This window comes from Leuciscus leuciscus (assembly GCF_965113295.1).
Source record: "Leuciscus leuciscus genome assembly, chromosome: 17".
Taxonomy (NCBI): Eukaryota; Metazoa; Chordata; class Actinopteri; order Cypriniformes; family Leuciscidae; genus Leuciscus; species Leuciscus leuciscus.
Window position 1 is genome coordinate 33617185 of NC_138741.1, and position 20403 is coordinate 33637587.

Here is a 20403-nt window from a genome sequence, read left to right on the forward strand (position 1 = left end):
TTTACTGCCAGCCAGGGGTGCTGCCCGTCCTGGAGAACACCTCCTCACGCAGGCAAACTGGACAAAAAAAAACAAATCAAGGGAGTTGACAGCAAATACAAAGTCTGTTGATCATATCGTCTCAAAATTTAAACTATATTGTCACCCTTAAACTTTATATAAAGTTGGATATACAAGTATGTATCTTTATCTGCATACATATACTCACAAAGAGCAATATATGTCACAAAATGTAACCATATTATTACACAGCTCTAATCTGCTAAATGCGACTATAATGCATGGAGAATTTATAAACAATAACATCATGAATGTACCTGTCACGGTTTGGGTTTTCTTGTCATTGTGATGTTTCTGTGTCTTGTGATGTGATTCCCTGTTTGTCATGTGATCCTGCCATGTGTCTTGTCATTGGTTAATCGTCTGATCATTGTTCACAGGTGTTCCTTGTCTTGTAATTAGTCTATGTATTTAAGCCCTCATGTTTGCCCTGTGTCCTGGTCGAGTATTGTTTGTTCTATGTCCCAGATCCGGTTTCTTGTTTTCTAGTTTAATGCCACGCCATGTTTTTGTTATATGTTTCATCTTGTTTTTTAATTGTGTTGTAATTAAAGTTACGTTTGGGTAGTGATGGCAAAATCGAGGCCTCGTGAACCAATGAAACAGTTGAACCAAATGTGCCATATTGTTTCGAGGCTTCGAATCAATCCGACACCCGTCTCAACGGTGACACCTAGTGGTCACTTGCAGGTGTTGATCTGAAACAACCTTGACGAGCCATTAAAAAAATGTGTTGTTTTTTTATTATTATAATGTTCTAATATGTGAAGCTTGTAACCTATAGGCTCCTCACTGTGCATAATGTTATTTTGGTCATGAAAAATGAATATTAATAAAAGAAATCAAGCCACAATGTCTCACTTTTTTAGAGATTTTTATTCAAAAATATTAATTTATCTGCTGTGGAAGGACTTAGCCTACTTCTTTTTTTACAGATAATTTCTCCAGCCTTTGAAAAAATCCTCTCACAAGGGACACTTGTTGCTTGTCAAATGGCGCATCATGGATGATGTATTGTTGCAGTAGGCTAGCTGCCGATCACAATACACACATCTCACTTTATTTGGGGTTTCTAATAGGAAATGCTCCCACACCACTGATGTACGGCATCTCTTCTGGGGAGCCTCCATTTTATCTATCTATCCAAATCTATCTATATATGAATCGATCTATGTATCTAGATATGTATCTATAATCTATGTATCTATATATGTATCGATCTATAATATATGTATTTATATATGTATCTGTAATCTATCTATATATGTATCTATCTATTAATCTAGCTGTCTATATATATTTATATCTATGTATCTATTAATGTGTCACTATATACACTCTGACTCTGTCTCTAGCCTATCAGTCAATGTGTTGTGTAAATTTAAATATAAGTCTAAATTGCCTATAACTAATCAAATCGCACTATGTCACTATATCACCAAAAATCCGCTATCTCAAAATCAAACTCCTCTCACAAAAACCCACGAGGTCAAAATGCGTTTATTTCACTTTTATACAGATGTGCGATTGTGTGGTCTGTTCCCGACCGTGTCAATCAAACGCTGATTCGGTGGACCACACCTGATGAAACACTAGTGAAACACTTCGAGGCTTCGTTTGGTCAAAGTCACGTGACATGGGTGTTTCGAATCACGCTTCGGATCAGTGTTTCGACACATCTGCGCTTCGGGATCTCGCAAAGCTTCGGAACGACTGTTTCGCTTCAGCCATCCTTACGTTTGGGTTCTCAACCAGCTTGCCTCCAGTGGATTTCGTAACAGTACCGGTCTGGCTGTATAGATCGCACAAACCGTGTGCACTCACACCAACCAGAGCGAGAGCATCGCCCATCAACATACTTCGTTCAGGTTACGTTCAGGTTACAGGAGCCGTCGGCAGTGCTGTTATTATGTTTTTAGACAACAATGTCACCAAAGAAGTGTGTTTTTGGTTGTGAGGGAAAGATAACCTTGTTCAGCTTCCCAAAGAACCCAGTGTTAGAGCAACAGTGGATTGTTTCTCTGGGGCAGCAACAGAGTTGTGCAAGTGTGTTTGTTTGTTCCCGGCGACGAATGTTGGTGACGAATGTTTTATAAACAAGGCCTGTTCGACGCTGGATTTACAGATCGTTTGAAACTGAAAGATGGAGCGGTCCCAGCAATAAAATATCCCAGTCATGACTTGGAATTGCAGGCGGTAAGTAATTTCAAATGTCTGTTTTGTTGGAAATCGGCGAGCAAGTGCATATAATGTAAACAACACAAACGTATAGTGAATCAAAAGTTATCCAGGGATAGTGTGTGACTCTTTAGCTCCGCCCACGGCATGCCTCCAGAAGCTCGGCTGTTTTCGCAAAGAATCGGTACGGCATATCTGTCTTTTATGAATCGATATGAAGGATGCAATACTACTCTACAGGTACTCAAGATTAACATGAGATTGGCAGAAGCTGTGTGTGTTATGCGCCATTTAATGACGAAGAAGGTGGGAGGAGCCTGGGCGGAGACAGGAGCAGGACGATCCAGATGGTGACGCAGAGTCCAGCCAGGATGATGCCCAATGGTGGAGTCAAGGGAGGGAGGAGCTATGCTGGAGATTGAGGGAGGGGTGGAGGGCGGAGCCGGACACAATCTTAGGGGTGGAGAGGCGGAGCACAACAGACAGCTCGCAAGTCCGTGGTGCAGTCAAGGCGACGTCCAAACAAGGAGGAGCCGGAGGATCCTGGTGAAGCCGCAAGGACGATGGTCCCAGGTGGAGCCGAGGGAGGGAGGAGCCAGGGTGACAGGCCAAGGCTGGAGGAGGAGCCGAGGAAACCCCTTGACCGCCGGAGCTGACGACTTGAAGACCCAGTGGAGGTGGGGCTGAGAAAACTCTAACCAAAGTAACTCAAACCAAACTAACATTGATGATACAGGACAAAGAACTCGAGTGGACTCAGGGCTTATATAGACAGGTGATGATGAACGAATGAATTACCATGGAAACAAAGTAGCAAAGGGAACACAGGAACAGAACACAGAAAACAAAAACAAAACAGAACTACATGTGACAATTAAGCTGCTTTGAGACAATGTGTATTGTGAAAATGTGCTATACAACTAAATTGGACTTGACTTGTTTCTTACATGTGCACAGTTTAGAATTGAGAATATATAAGTGATAGAAAAAAAATAATTTGGTTCAAGCTTTGAAATCTCTTCATGTACCATTATCTCTACCTATAATTACCATTATTATGATGGTGATAATTATGATAATGATGGTGATGAAGGTGATGATTAAGATGAAAATTCATGATGACAAAAGGTATTTAGTTTTTGAAAGGTGATCATTTACTCAAGAGTCTACAGTAACATACTGAAAAGGATTGCTTATGCTTATTTTAGTTAGAAAATATATTTTTGTTTTAAATAACTGCAGCGATCAACCTGTTGATAATGAAAGATAGACTGTCAACACGAACACTTAATGATTATCATCACCAATACACAGCTGTATGTAACAATGCTACAGTATGTTAATTTTAGCAGTTGCTTAACAGTACATTACAACTTTTAAACTGATTTTTCACACTGTTTAAAGCATGTAGAGTAAAAAGAATAGTTCATCCAAAAATGTATTTTGTTTGTCAGGGTGTTACCTTAGTGTTGTGTCCTTCTTATTGTTATTTTAAGGATTTTTTTTTATCCTTTTTTATCCACACAACCTTTTAAAATTGTTGGCAGAAATTTGTCCTGCTTTAAATGCCTGTTTAAATTATATTACTTCTGAATATGGAGTGACCATAAAGGAACTTTGTTTATGTGCTGTACTGGCTAATAAACACATAAAGTGACTTTAGTGATTAGTATGGATGAAAGTATTTTCCTTTAGATATTCATGTAGGACGTTGCTGAGGAAAAGAGACTGAGAAACCCAGGACAAAGTGTGTGCTAATTGGTAAATCTGACTCAAAAAGTGAAGCATTCTTTTAAACTACAAGCGTGTATATATTTCCGCTGCCAGTGGTTGTCTCATGAGGAGGAGATGCCTGACCGTGGCTCACTGCTGACAGGATGAACAAATCAGACCATAGCTAGAAGAGTGTGAAAAAAATCAACATCCAGTGGATATAAGGCATACACACCCCTTTATTTTTTTCTATGGAAACATCTGGTTATTTGTGGTTAATCAGAATAATTTATATGAGTCGGGGATAAGTTAGAATTTAAATGTGATTGGTTAATTCCAAACACAACATGCCCCATTATAAAAGGGGGTGCAAACTAATTGAACCAGGTTATGTCTTTAAATTTTCTTGAAGAGATGTCACTGCAAGAGGGAGGGGAAGTTATTCTGAATCAAGATTACGAGACACATTTATATATAGTTGTATTATGTGCACGGGTAAATCTTTTATAGTAAATATTGCAGTATTCCATAATAAAATAAAAATTGTCCATTCTGATTTCATGGTGACTTTGTTTTAATATTGCGTTAGATCTTGCATGATTTTTCTTTGGATTAATTATTTTTTTTTTTTACCTCAAAAAGCTGCAATTTTATCAGACTTTTTATGTCCTCTGTGTATCCTCACATGTTTCACATTAATACATTCTCAGTGAACGTTGGCTGCTGAAATGCCAGACTCTGAAACCATTCCAGCTGCTTGCATCATGGATTGAACCACTGGAATGAATCAATAGATCTTGTTTTCAGCGCCTACAAACACACCTTGGGCCCTATTTTAACGATCTGAAACGCAAGTATCAAACGCGAAATGCAAGTAACTTTGTGGGCGGATCTCGGGCACTGTTGCTATTAAACCGGCGGGATAAATGACTCTTGCACCCGGCGCAAATCTAAAATGGGTTGGTCTGAAGTAGCTTCATTATTCATACGTTTGGTTTGGGCATAAGGTGAACAAACCAATCAGAGCATCATCTCACATTCCCTTTAAGAGCAGGCGCGCTTGTTCCATGGCGGATTGCTATTATAACGGCGGATTTGCCAGGCGCACGCCATGAGCGGTTCACAGCTGAGGAGACCGACGTTTTTTCACATCTTCATGGACACCACAATGATTTCCCTCGTGTGGAATATTTTTCCTTGTAATTATGTATGGTTTGCAAAAATGGCAACTGCTGCGTCTGTGTGTAGATGAGAGAAACAAAGTGTATGCGCGTTGTGCACACGCTACATTATGGCCAAGCATGCGCCCTTAAAATAGCATCTGAACGCACCACTGAAAACGCGCCGTTTAGACTAAACTTTAGACTAGGTTTTTCCTGGTCAGTGGCGGAATTGTTTTCTGAAACTGCAAAATAGCACCAGGGAACATTTGCGCTGGAACACGCTTCCTCTTTTCGCTGAACCGCCCCCGGGAGCGCAAGTTCATTCCCTAATTTGTGCGTCTGTGGAGGGAAAAGTCTGCTCTGCGTCGGGTGCAAAATAGGAATAATACGTGCGTCGGTGTACAAAGTCTTTTTAGATTTAGTTGAAACTCAGTTTGTGGTTCTGTTTATTTATTTATTTTTATGAGTGTTCTGTTTAGAGTAATAAAATACTATTTTGATTTCCATTCCTTCATTGTGCGCATTCACAACATCCACGTCATTACAGAATATCGGACCCTCAAAATTGAGTAATAAAAAACATCTTACGTACAGTCCAGCTGCTTTGCCTTTAGCTGGAAGAGCAGTGCTTCGAGGTCCACACCTGCAGATTTCTCCATCTGGTGAGCCAAACCAAACCCGCCGACCGCTCATTGAGCGCATTTTTTTATGCCAGCTTGAACCCTTCCGGGTGTTGTCCTTGCGGAACTTTCGGCGAGTTTGTGGAGCGGGTGCTGGTGTACTGTGGGTCCCTGAACACCATCTGCCCCTCCGAGGAGGACTCCAGATCCAGAGCCCAACCAGCCATCACCCCGCTGCATGGAGTGAATGCCAGAGCCCACCGCAGACAGAGGGCTTGAGTCTGCCATGATGCACGAGCTGGAGCCTCAAAGGAAGACCGAACCAACCATCACCCTGGAGCCTGAGCCTCTCGAAACGTCTGACCGTGATTTGAAAGAGGACCTGTCAGCTCCACCTTGGCTCCACCAGAGACAATCGTCCTTACGGACGATCGGCTGGGCCAGGCTCCCTCGTCTCTCCGGCTCAGCCTTAGGGAGACCTTGCCTTGCCTGCACCACGGACTTCCGAGCCATCCGCTACTTTCCGTCTGGCTACGCCTTCCCTCCGGCTCCACCTCGGTACTCAGGCACTGAGGCCTTTGGTTTAATTCCCTCCAAGAAATAGCACATGATTGAATTCCCAAACACCAGCACCCAAATGCAAGATAACATGACAGTTTTTATTGTGTTTTGTCCGCACTCTCTGAAATGCAAGTCATTTCTGATGTAGAAAAATTATCCATAATTTCTTTCCCAATTACGGCAACTTCCATGTGATATTTTGTGCTACTTTCCCAGGAAGTGACAATTTTGTTCTCTTGTACACATGAGATGGAAACACTGCTTTATTCGCAAATGTCTAATTGAGTTCTCTTGTTAGGGTTAGTGTATTTATACCCCTGGTTCTGTTCAGTTCTCTGTTGCTTCTCGTTAAGGTATTGTTTGGTTTCCGTTTATCCTGTGCTCTCCTGAGTATTTGGTATAGTTAATAAAATCTGAATCTCCTTTGTCTTCGTGACTGCTGACCAGCAACCGTGACACTGGCAAATCAGTCGTCTAATTTGCAGTAGTTTTCTGCTTTCATGCATCCAACATACACATGATGGTTTTGATTGATGACCTCAGCTCATGCATGCATTTGTGTTGGAAATAATTTTAAAAATCACCTAATATAGTATGCTTGTCATGGCCTAACTATTGGTAGTGTCTGCCCTTAAAACCATTTTATATAGACTGCAATCAAGAAGCCATTTTTTGCTGATGAAATATTTTGACATTACTATTGAAATATGCATTACCTTTTTTAATTTAAGCGCACACAATATTAAAAATTTTAAGACACACACATTATATATTAGGTGTCCAGTGAATTCATGCTGTCGTTTCTGACTCTCCTCTACTATCCACGCTCTCTCCAGCTCTCCCTCCATCTGAGGTCTTTAAAAATTAATTCTGTCGGCAGTGACCCTTTGGCCTTTTGCATCTCAGGCAATACTGCAGTTTCTTGCCTCCTCCCACGCTACATCAGTGCGCTCCTGCTACAGCTCAGCATGCTGTTTTACCCATCAGTCCATGCTGCTTCACATCGCCATCCCAATACGCTCTACACAACTTCATAAAACAGACTTTTGTGGAAAAACACAACCTAAATAGTCCCATAAATTAGTCATATTGACTTATAATCATCACAAATTATACTGTAAATAGAAGTTTATATTATATTATATTATATTAGCTGTTCTCAACAGGTCACATATTCAGCACAAATGGTCCCGTTCTTCTATACTGTTGGGGAGTGAAATGGCAAATGCCTCCAGTCAAAATGTTTTGCCATGTATTTGCCAACATTTATAAAGACTAACTTGAGGCAAAGGTAGCATATTACGCCATCATACTTTGTCATAAAAGCATTCACTAAATACATTTTTTTATGTATTTTCTCTCATGCAGAACACAGCTCTTCTGTACCTATGTTTCAAGCATAGCATAAAACATTATTATGGTTATCTACAGTTAGGTCCATATATATTTGGACACAGGCACAATTTTAGATTTTTTCAGGTTTTTACCAAAACATGTTCAAGCTATATTTATATAATGGATATGGGCTGAAAGTGCACACTCTCAGGTTTAATTTGAGGGCATTTAAATCCAAATTGGAAGAAGGGTTTTGAAATTACAGCTCTTGAGAGTACCTACCCCCCCCCCACCCCCCTTTCTTTTCTTTTCTTTTCTTTTCTTTTCTTTTCTTTTTTTTTTCTTTTTCAAGACCATAAGTAATTCGACAATTGAATCAAAAGCTGTTTCATGGACAGGTGTGGGCTATTCCTTCGTCATTTCTTTATCAATTAAGCAGGTAAAAGGTCTGGAGTTGATTCTAAGTGTGGTATTTGCATTTTTAATCTATTGCTGTGAACCTTCATCATGCATTCAAAGGAGCTCTCCATGCAAGTCAAACAGGCCATCATTAGGCTTCAAAAACAAAACAAATCCATCCGAGAAATAGCAGGAACATTAGGAGTGGCCAAATCAACAGTTTAGTGCATTCTGGTGAGCTCAGCAACATAAAAAGGCTTGGATGTCCACCGAAGACAACAGTGGTAGATGATCGCAGGAAGGATCCATGGTAAAGAAAAACCCATTCACAACATCCAGCCAAGTGAAGGAGACTCTCCAGGAGGTAGGTGTGCCATTGTCAAAGCCTACAATCAAGAGAAGACTTCACAAGAGCAAATACAGAGGGTTCACCACAGGTGCAAATGATTCATAAGCATCAAGAAAAGAAAGGCCAGATTAGACTTTGCCAAAAAACATCTAAAAAAGCCTGACCAGTTCTGGAAAAGCATTCTTTGGACGGATGAAACTAAGATCAACCTGTACCAAAATGACGGGAAGAAAAAAGTATGGAGAAGGCTTGTGTCTGCAGTGGCACTGGATAACTGGTGTTTTTTAATGATGTGACAGAAGACAAGAAGCAGCCGGATGGATAGGAATATACTGTCTGCCCAGATTAAGCCGAATGCAGCAAAGTTGATTGGATGGCACTTCACAGTACAGATGGACAATGATCCAAAACACACTGCAAAAGCAACCCAGAAGTTTTTTAAGGAAAAGAAGTGGAATATTCTGCAATGGCCAAGTCAATCACCTGATCTAAACCCGATCGAGCATGCATTTCACTTGCTGAGGGCATAACTAAAGGCAGAAAGACCCATGAACAAACAACAACTGAAGACAGCTGCAGTTAAGGCCTGGCAAAGCATCACAAAGCAGGAAACCCAGTCTTCGGTGATGTCCATGGGTTCCAGAATTCAGGCAGTCATTGCCTGCAAAGGATTCTCAACAAAATATTAAAAATGAACATTTTATTTATGATTATTTTAATTTGTCCAATTACATTTGAGCCCCTGAAAAGGACTGTGTATAAAAATGGTTGCAGTTCCTAAAATATTTACTTGATATTTTTGTTCAACCCTTTGAATTAAAGCTGAAAGACTGCACTTCAAATTCATCTTGATTGTTTCATTAATTTTATTCTGGTGGCATACAGAGCCAGAAGTATGAAAATTCTGTGTCCAAATATATATGGACCTAACTGTATATGAAATGTATCTGTTTCAGCACGGCATACACTTGACACTTTCCAAAACAAAACAAAATGCATTACTTTCTAATGAAATGTATTCTGTATTTCAGCAAAGTTTGCCCTTGGAAAGAATGAGACAAATCATAAATTTTACAACAGATTGTGGATGTACCTCCAGTAAAAATTCAGAATGTGACAGACATTTCTACACTTAACAAATGAATAATACTACCCCATTCGGAAAAGTAAACTTGAGGGATCCTGACAATCAAGTCGTGCTTGCCAACTGGAACTCTCCAAGGTCTAAACGCAGGTGCCATCATGGCCCATCCCTGAGAATGTACTCAGAGTAAGGAGTCAGAAAGGGCTGTCGAGAGGAGAGGTCTGGTTGGGCCAATAAGGAGCAACTAACAAGACCTGCTCCAACTCCTCCTGACTTTAGAACAGTTGTGTGCAAGAAGGCTCACTGGGGAACACATTTCTGCGGGGGCCCCGGGGCCAGCTGTGGCCAGAGTTTTTTCTGTGTCAAGGGATATCCACTCAGACAGGAGAAGAAACAACTGGCAGAGGGACGAGTCCAGAGGGGCAACAGATGTAACTGTGCAGCCCCGTAGTGGTCCCAAACAGCTGTACCACCTGGGGACGGAGTCTCCACTCTCCCTGGGCCACAGGCTTTCGTGAAGTTTGTCAGCGGCACGATTGAGCAGGCCAGCAGTAATAAGTGGAATGAAGCGACCTTAGACCTTCTGACTCCGAGGAGGAGGTGGCGAGCGAGTTGCAACATGCGAGGGGAGCGTAGCTCAATGGTCGCAATGTTGTCTTTTCAGACCAGTACATGCTCGCTGAGCAGCGATGTCTCAAAGCGAGGTGAACTGCAAGCAACTCGAGGCAATGGATGCCAATGCAGTCAGAGGGCCGCCCAGACCTCTGCTACTGCATGCCCTTTATACGTGGCCCCTCAACCGCTCCTCCGTCAAGGGTAGTGAGGAGGGAAAGCTACTCGGGTAATTTCTGGCAGAGAAAGGTGCTGTCCACTACCTGGTAAGCTCTCCATGCACTTCAGGAAAGAAAGGCACTGGGGAGGCGAGCTGAGAACCAGCGCGGCCTGTCCCAAGATACCAATCATCCAACCAAGACTTTTCGGGACACGGTGGAGGATTCCACTCGAGCCCGACAGCCTCGGCGGCCCGTTTCAGCATAGCTGATGTTTCTGGATCTGGCTCGGGCAACGTTACACTCCCAGTGGGAGATAATGCAGCCGAGTCATCATTTCCAGAGGTCAACAAGAAACGGATGGTCGGTCCATTACAGAGGGACCAGCACGCTCAACGGGGGGCTCCACCGGCTGCGATGTGATTGAGGAGTGAGGGGCCCAAAGGGATTTGTTACAGGGTGGGGAAGCCTCACTGTGATCCTCTGATCTCCCATCCCACGGCACCGTAGTAGGGCGTAGTAATGAGGACTCCACCTTCACGCATAAAGGCGAGTCTCGATCTCAACGCAATGAGATAGCAATGAGATCGCAATGAGAATATGAACTATCCACAAAAGCTGCCTCAACGTGCTGTATACACACATTTATATATATATATATATATATACATATATACATATATCACACAAACACGTGATACAACGATTGTGACCGTCCATTTGGGGGGACAGGGAACAATCGCATCCAGAAACGCACGGGTGGAATGGCTTTTTTCTTTTTTTTTGCAAACGAACCCTGTTGCTCTTTCAGGAAATGGGACCCATCACCAGTGTCGGAGCACACTGGGGAATGACCGTGGCAACACTGAACAGTGAACTGAAACAGTGAAGTACTCACTTTTGCACCCTCTAACCAGCCGTCAACAATCACAGAAATTTGATGCTGTTAAAACAGTAGTTGAGAGCTCAAAGCTCGCAATCACCGCTGCACTCGCGCTGTAGAACCACCAGCCCTGAGATAGTTTTCCTAGAAGAACACCAACACACTCACTCGTTGTAAACAACAACACTCTTCAGAGACATCGACACCGATCGGCTCCGAAGCGAAAGACAAATGGTGCGTGCATCCGCTTCAGTATTTATATCCGCGCTGCGGGGCGGAGCGCGATATGCAATTCATGCACGCCAATCTGCATTGGCTCGTTTTAACAATACTCGAAGATGACAGGCTCCCTAAGCGCAATCCCAATCAGTCGACACGTCGACTACGTTGAACGTGAGCAACTGAAAGTGAACTTACATAATGAATCGTTATGTTTTTATTACCTTAGAATGAGCCATTTCTATCTACATGCACCGCGGGGCCCCTTACATCGACATGTTTCTACAGTGGCCCTAAACAGACAAACTCGTTCCGTCACTATGTTGTTCTTCGTGCAAAGAAGCTAGCTAAAGTCAGCGACTAAAACACTGACACAAGCAGCCTTTAAGCAGGACTTAAAAAGTGCATCTTTAATTATAACTTGTAACGTGTATGTTCTGTCTTTTGGTTTTGGTTTTTCCTGTCTGTCTGGCTGGAAGTTTGTGTTCCTAGTTAGTCTCCTTGATTGTTAATTAGCTCTACACCTGTACTGTTTTACCTTGATTTCTCTGTCTGAGTATTTATGTTCTTAGTTTCCTCGGTTCTGTGTTCTGCGTCATTATCTTTTTGATCTGAATTATACCCTGGTTATCTTCTGCATGTTCCATATTTGGATTATGATTAAAGACGGTTTTTGTTCTGTTCCTCGTGAGCGTGCACTTCATTGGAAAATTAAACTCTGAGCTGGGTGGGGGCATAGAAAACTCTGAGCTGGGTGGGATCAGTGGTGGAACAGGAAACTCTGAGCTGATTCACAGCGGGGCTTCACAGAAAATGCAGTTGTGAGTCCTGAAAATGTACGAGTGTGTGAGTTTGTTTACACAATGCTGTTGTCACTGCTTTCAAACTCCTATACAAATAATTATTTGAAATTTATAATTTCCGTGAAGCCATTAGGCCCCTCCCCAGTGAAGGCCCCTGGGCTTCAGCTCATGGAAGCCTGTGTGTTAAAGGTGCAGTCTGTAAGAATAACAGCTAGTGGTTGAAATAGGTACTGCAGTCCAAATTCAAAATATCAGAGATCGTTGTTTCCCCCGCCCCCTCCTCCTCAGACTCGAAGCTTACGCGGGTTGCCAGTTTGAGGATACGCAACAGGAACGAGTGCAATTCACGTTGGTTGACAGTCGATCTGACTAATCATAATCAGCCATCCGCCGAATCTGCCATTTTTTGTCCGACAAAGCAGTCAGGAGAGTTAGTAGATTAACGTAGGTGGACTTGAACTTGAAAAACAGTGTGTACTGACGTCTTTCCGCGGTTGAAACAACATTCCTTGTGATGTTCATTCACGTTTATTTGATGCTATAAATTAACTAGAAGGAAGAGATGATCGGTTCACAAGCAGCTTTAACTGACACTTTACAGCAATCTGTCACGACTCATTAAAGAGCCACAAAATGGTATTTGTTTAAATTTCTTTAAAAAATGGCCAGATTTGAAAGTTGAGACTTTGTTTCATATCAAAAGTAACCTGTTGTGTCCTGTCTGCCCAGCTAGCAGGGAACGTTCTCAGAACGTTGGCTAACATTCCCTACAAGTTTGGTTAATGTTTTAAAGAAAACATTTGAATGTAATGTTCAAAGAATGTTTTAAGGATGTTTTCTCATTCCAAATAATGTTTCTATAAGGTTAAATGTAAACTAAGATATAACATTTTAAATGTAATATTTTGAGAATGTTTTTAGAGAATGTTATCCTACACAGCAAAAAATCCAGTGTTAAATGAACTCTCCTGGGAGTTTATTTGACTCCACACTCAAAGGGTTAAAGTGTTAAAATATGAGTGTTAAATGAACACTGAATAGTGTTAAAATTAATTAGATAATTAAGTGATTAATTGTGTGATAATTGACCATTATTGAAGACACCTGATGTTAACAAGCAGAATCACCAAAAGAGAAAATCAAATTTTAAGTTACCATTATGGTGTTTAGCGTTTGCTTTAGTTGGGCTCTTGACCCTTAATCTAATAACTTTAGATTTTGTCTGGCTGTTGTATCTGAGTTATAACTCTCAGATAAACAAAGATAAAAGGTGATCAGGGGCCTGTACCATGAAGGTAGCTGAACAAACTCGAGGTTACAGGATTAGTTTTGAGTTGACAAAACCAATCCGATGTAATCAGGCTTTATTGGTACTATGATGCAGCTCATCAACTTTCTCTGTCAACTCAGGCTTTGATCCTTAAGCTATGATTACTCCACGCGCGCGTGCACATAAAAGAGTGACGTCGACACTGAACAACCAATCGCGGGTAGAGCGAGAGCGATATATTTTTCCGCGGAGGAGCAAGAGATAATCATTCAGAATTACGATGAATTTAAATATGTATTTCAAGCTCGAAACAATACGGTCTCTGCTGCCAAAGCAAGAGAAGACTGTTGGACAAAGATTGCTGATTGTTAATGTGTAAGTTAAACAAATACGTTCTATATTTATGTAAAATTATGTATGTATGTGTAGCCTATATGTGTAATATAGCCTATAGCCTATTTTTATAATATATAAAAAATGATACATGCACATTTTTTATATATTATAAAAATAGGCTATAGGCTATATTACACATAGGCTACACATACATATATACATATATACATATATACATAATTTTACATACATATAGAACGTATTTGTACTACTAAGAAAGCTAGGGAATCCTATCATAAGATTAACAGAATAATAATAAAGATTTAAAATAATTCTTAACATGTATTATATTGTATAGTACATTTGTGCAATTTGCTTTAAAAAAAACCAAAACAAATGTGTTCATGTGATGTCACCCTATCAATATATCTTACCGGCAATTTTATAAAAGCCCTCTTTTATGGACATGGCCGATAAATGTCCGGGGAACACTATTAATGAAACTAATCATGTACCCCTGCAGAGCGAGGACCACCTTGCGAATGGTTCGACAAACCGTGTTCTCTTACGAGAGGTCTCTCGTACTGCGTAAGATATCTTACGCTAGGGGAAAATCCTTTTCCGCGAGATATTGAAGCCAAAAATTATCCTTAATTTTGTAATAATGCAAAACGCGTTGCAGCAGCAATGCAGACATAGGCGAGACAGCTCGCGCGCCTATTGGCTGCTCTGCGGCAACTGCAGCAGCCTATCGAGCGAGGCCTGGCGTGACGTCAGACCCAATCAGGGCACTTCGCGCCCGCTGCGTCACGTCCCGCCGAAATGGGCGTGGTCTAGGCCTATAAATATCGCTCGCAGGCAGCTATTAAGAGAAAAGAGCGTTTTCTGGTCCCCCCGCGGACGGACCGACCTCCTTTTTCTCGTACATTTCTCATTCCCCTCTGAAGTTCGGGCGACTGGAAATGTCAGTATTGCAGTGAGCAAGCCTGTTGTAATACACGCATGCCTGCAAACAAACGCCAGCACGTTGACGCTCTCTTATAATACTCGCGCTAACTGAGTTATAATGTGTCTCCCCCTGTGGCCCAGTGGCAGACTCTCAGGTTTTTGCACGCGAGAGACCCGCGTTCGATCCCCGGGTCTACCGGCAGATAAAATTATGCCGTCAATGCTCGCTCTGTCAGTTCCCTGAAAAGGCGACTGCAGATGTGTATTCTGCAGCCAACGAGCGCGTTGTACAACCCGCTCGCCTGCACCCAAACACCGTTTCTATGGTGTTCCGTGCGTCACTGGCGTAAGGAAAAAAAAAAGGGAGTTTTTCTGGTCCCGCTGCGGACGGACCAACCTCCTTTTTCCTATACATTTCCCACTCCCCTCTGGAATTCAGGCGACTGGAAATGTCAATATTGCAGTGAACAAGCCTGTTGTAATGCACGCAGGCCTGCAATAAACGCCAGCATGTTGACGCTCTCTGTTTCTATGGCAACTTCTCGCTCGTTCAGTTCCAGTAAATGTGACTGTTCCAGTGTATCCCACTAACACCACGTTATGCATGTCTCACGGTTTCTGTAAAAACGAAACCAACGTGCATTCGCTTCACTCAAGCGAACGATGTTTTCAGTGTGGTAAATGTGCCCGCTGTCCCGCGCCCACATCCACACATAGACATGACAGTTCCTACGGGAACCGCCCAGCCCTCCCCCTCGCAGTTGACCACCGCAGAGGAGTCGAGCGCGGGCAATCTGCCCGCTGTTATCAGCGCGCCCCATGCCTCAAATGTCACGAGCGCGACGCTTGTGTTACAGCACTCCGAAGCCTCCCCATCGCTGAGCGAGCGGAGCGCGCTTCGTATTCAACCCCTAGCTATTCATGCAGACGCATGGGCAAAGCTGCCCGGGGTTTCGAAGTGGGTGCTGAACATTATAAAAAGAGGCTATTCGCTACAGTTTCGCCGACGCCCTCGCGACTATGTGGCGCGCGTCGAGACCACGGTAAAAACAGAAGTAGCACATTTACTTCGAGCCGAAGTGGCGAAACTATTGAGCAAAGGGGCCATAGAGCCTCTCTCTCAAGTTCAGAGCGAAGGAGGGCTATACAGCAGATACTTCCTGGTACCGAAAAAAGACGGGGGTCTCAGACCCATACTAGATCTAAGGCAACTGAACAAAGTGCTTGTGAAGCGACAGTTCAGGATGCTCACGACCAGACAAATCCCTGTGCAGATTCGCCAAGGAGATTGGTTTGTGTCAATAGATCTGAAAGACGCGTATTTTTCAAATACAAATAGCGTCACGTCACAGGCGATATTTGACATTCGCCTTCGGGGGCCAGGCATATCAGTACACAGTCCTGCCGTTCGGTTTGTCCCTGGCACCTCGTACATTTACGAAGTGCATGGATGCGGCGCTCGCACCCCTCAGAATGAGAGGCATGCGAGTACTGAACTATTTGGACGATTGGCTGATTCTAGCGCAATCTCGCGCAGTGCTCATAGAACACACGACCATTTTACTCGATCACCTCGAGGATTTGGGTCTCAGTGTCAATTGGGCGAAGAGCTCTCTGTCACCCAGTCAGAAGATATCTTTCCTGGGCACAGAATTGGACTCGCTGTCCATGATAGCGCGACTATCACCACAGCGCGCGGTAGACATTCAACGCACAGCGAACTCGTTTCGCTGCGGCGCGTCTGTCCCGCTCAAGAAATTTCAGAAGATGCTAGGTCTCATGGCCTCAGCATCATCAGTGCTCCAGCTGGGCCTGCTCCGCATGCGCCCGCTGCAGTTTTGGCTGAAAGCGCGAGTCCCACGCAGAGCGTGGGCATCCGGTTCGCTTCGCCTCAGGGTCAATCAGAAGTGCGTCACAACTCTGAAACCTTGGAGAGCGAACGACTGGTACCAATCAGGTGTAAGCCTGGGGACTTCCTCGAGGGTGAGAGTGGTGTCCACGGACGCGTCCACCTCGGGATGGGGAGCGCTGCTCGAGGGCAGACCGTTCTTCGGCCAGTGGTCGGAACGGGAAAAGCTCCTGCACATAAACTGCCTCGAAATGACCCACAGACAGTCCAACTGCTGTGGAAGAAATTCGGCAGAGCGGAAGTAGACCTGTTTGCGTCTCAAGAAAACGCTCACTGTCCGGAATTTTTCTCCAAGAGCAGGAACGCGCTGGCCCATGTGTGGCCCCGCCGCCCGCTCTATGCTTTTCCCCCCGTCTCTCTCCTGCCTCAGGTGATAGAACGGATCAGGGAAGAAGGATGCTCAGTACTGCTGGTAGCACCGTTCTGGAAAAACCAACCTTGGTTCCCAGTCGTGATGCAGTTAGCAAGTACTGCCCCGTGGCCAGTACCAATGAGGAGAGATCTCCTCTCACAGGCCCGCGGCTCGATCTGGCATCCTCACCCGGAACTATGGTCCCTTCATGTCTGGGCCATCAACGGGTACATGTTGGACTCCCTAAAGGAGTATTAAACACGATCACGCAGGCTAGAGCTCCGTCTACAAGACGACTCTATTCTTCGAAATGGTCGGTGTTTTCGGGCTGGTGCACAGCCCGTGGTGTGTCACCCACAAACTATGGTGTGACGGAGGTGTTTTCCTTCCTACAAGAGCTGTTGGATGGGGGCAGGGCCCCCTCCACGCTCAAAGTTTATGTGGCGGCTATAGCAGCGTTCTCAGAAACAACGCTTGGTCAGTCAATAGGAAGGAACGATTTAGTCATCCGCTTCCTTAGAGGGGCTAAGAGACTGAATCCTCCCAGACCTCCCTCAGTCCCCGTATGGGACCTTTCTACGGTTCTGGAAGCCATGAAAGGTGCGCCATTTGAGCCTTTACAGTCAATCGATTTGAAACACCTGTCTTTCAAGACGGTGTTTTTGCTGGCTCTCGCTTCAGTGAAGCGCATAGGGGATCTGCATGCGCTCTCTGTGAGCGCGGCGTGCATGGAGTTTGGGCCCAATGACTCAAAAGTTATACTCAAACCTAAGCATGGTTATGTTCCAAAATCCCTCAACACACCGTTTAGGGCGCAGGTTATCTCCCTGTCAGCCCTACTGGTCCCTGATGAGGAAAGAGACGCGAGCCTCCTTTGCCCAGTCAAGGCATTACGAGCTTATGTGTCTCGCTCGTCTGTTTTCAGACAGACGGAGCAGCTTTTTGTTTCGTTTAGCGGACGTTCTAAGGGACTAGCCGCGTCGAAACAGAGCCTATCCAGATGGATAGTTGATGCTATAGCGCTGGCATACGCCTCCAAGGGCATGCAGTGCCCATTGGGTGTCAGAGCGCACTCCACGAGAGGCATGGCCTCTTCGTGGGCCTGGTCAAGTGGGATTGCCTTGCAAGATATTTGTATGGCGGCAGGCTGGGCCTCCCCGTCTACATTTATAAGGTTTTATAACCTAGAGGTTCCCGCCCTGCAGGCCAGGCTGCTGTCGGTCTAAATTTACCAGTATTATCTGACCTGATGCGATCAGCTCAGAATGCTGCGTCTGCTGAGCACAGCTCAATGTTCGACAGTATAAAGCTGGGCAAACTGTGTAAGACCCACATTTCCCCATCAGTTCAGGCCGTACCCCGCCCTGTCTGTATGATGAAATTCGCGTCCCATCGACGCTCCTATATGTGGAAGAGTGAGGCTGCACCCCTCCCTCTTCCCGGACTCCCTGTGAGTTCCCTGAGTGATTGTGCACTATATGTACCCCGGGCTTTTGCCCTTGGGTCTTTGGTGTCAGATCTCAGCATGCACGGCGTTTTACATTGGGTCCCCTAGCGTAAGATATCTTACGCAGTACGAGAGACCTCTCGTAAGAGAACGTACTCGGTTACTAACGTAACCTCGGTTCTCTCTAGAAGAGGGAACGAGTACTGCGTATCTTGCCGTGCATGCACACGCTCTGGTTGCTTCGATGATGAAAAACCAGATAATAGCTGCCTGCGAGCGATATTTATAGGCCTAGACCACGCCCATTTCGGCGGGACGTGACGCAGCGGGCGCGAAGTGCCCTGATTGGGTCTGACGTCACGCCAGGCCTCGCTCGATAGGCTGCTGCAGTTGCCGCAGAGCAGCCAATAGGCGCGCGAGCTGTCTCGCCTATGTCTGCATTGCTGCTGCAACGCGTTTTGCATTATTACAAAATTAAGGATAATTTTTGGCTTCAATATCTCGCGGAAAAGGATTTTCCCCTAGCGTAAGATATCTTACGCAGTACTCGTTCCCTCTTCTAGAGAGAACCGAGGTTACGTTAGTAACCGAGTACGTTTTCCCCTATAGCTTCTGTGCGTCACCCACCGTGCAGGAATTTGCCACTTGCAAAAAAACGCAACGCAATACCATTTGCGGTACAGTAAGTGCATGAATTCGACGTGTTAAATTCTTTATGTGCGGCTCAAGAAGTTCGCAAAGATAAGACATTCCTTCCGCGGAAAATCTGTATCTTTCATACAAGTAACTATCTGTAATGATTCAGGTCTGTGTTTCTCTGTCATGTCCCGTGTTCATCTGTTCCCCATTATGTTGATTAGTCTCCCCAGGTGTTTCAGATTGACCACGCCCCCTTGTTATCTTGTTTAGCTTGTTTGTCCTTGTATTTAAGCCTTGTGTTTGAGTTCAGTCGTTGTGAGTTCTTGTTTCATTGTTGAGTGCTGTTCCTGGTTGTCCTGTCCTGAGTCATATTCTTGGAATATGTTTGTAAAGTCTAGAGTCTATTTAATAAATTACACTGCATTTGGATCCCGCTTTCTCATTGTCTCCACCGCAGCATCACAGAAGAACTCACCACAAAATGGATCCAGTAGCTGTAAGCAATGGTGCTCTAAGAAGTTGGCTATCCTCTCTGTTCCAGGATGGCCAGCCCATTGAGAGGTATGCTAAGGACTATTTGACATGCTGTCATTTAGCATCATTAGAGGACTCTGAGCTCATAGACATATTTTGGAGTGGGCTAGATGAGGAGATTGCTCTGATGATGCCGGATGATAATACCGGATGGACCCTAGAGGGGTATATCAACCTAGCTCTTCTCCTGGGTGGTTCATCATTTACTGTGGGCTTGGTAGTTGAAGAACCCCACAAGCTCACAGTACCCCCTGAGCCCTCACTGCTGGTCGCGTCCAGTCCAGAGTCTTCACAGCTCCACGTCCCGTCTGCCCAGCCAGAGTCAGTTCACGTCTCACCCGCCCGGCCTGGGAATCGTCACGTCTTGCCAACCATCGAGCCAGCCACTGGATCGGTCTATGGACGTACAGGACCGGTTTCCAGCGTGGCCGATCCCCCGCTTATGTCTGCGCGTGCTGCCAGGAGGGCCGTCGTTGCTGGGTTTCGTCCTGCCGAGCTTATGCATCACGTCACGTCTGCCGGTCCAGAGACTGTTCACGTCACGTCTGCCGATCCAGAGACTGTTCACACCAGTCCAGCCGGGCCTGAGACTGTTCACGCCAGTCCAGCCGAGCCTGCACTTCACGCCAGTCCAGCCGAGCCTGCACTTCACGCCAGTCCAGCCGAGCCTGCACTTCACGCCAGTCCAGCCGAGCCTGCACTTCACGCCAGTCCAGCCGAGCCTGCACTTCACGCCAGTCCCGGCGAGCCTGAGCCTGAGACTGAGAGCGTCATGCCCGCCGAGCCTGAGACTGAGAGCGTCATGCCCGCCGAGCTTGAGACTGAGAGCGT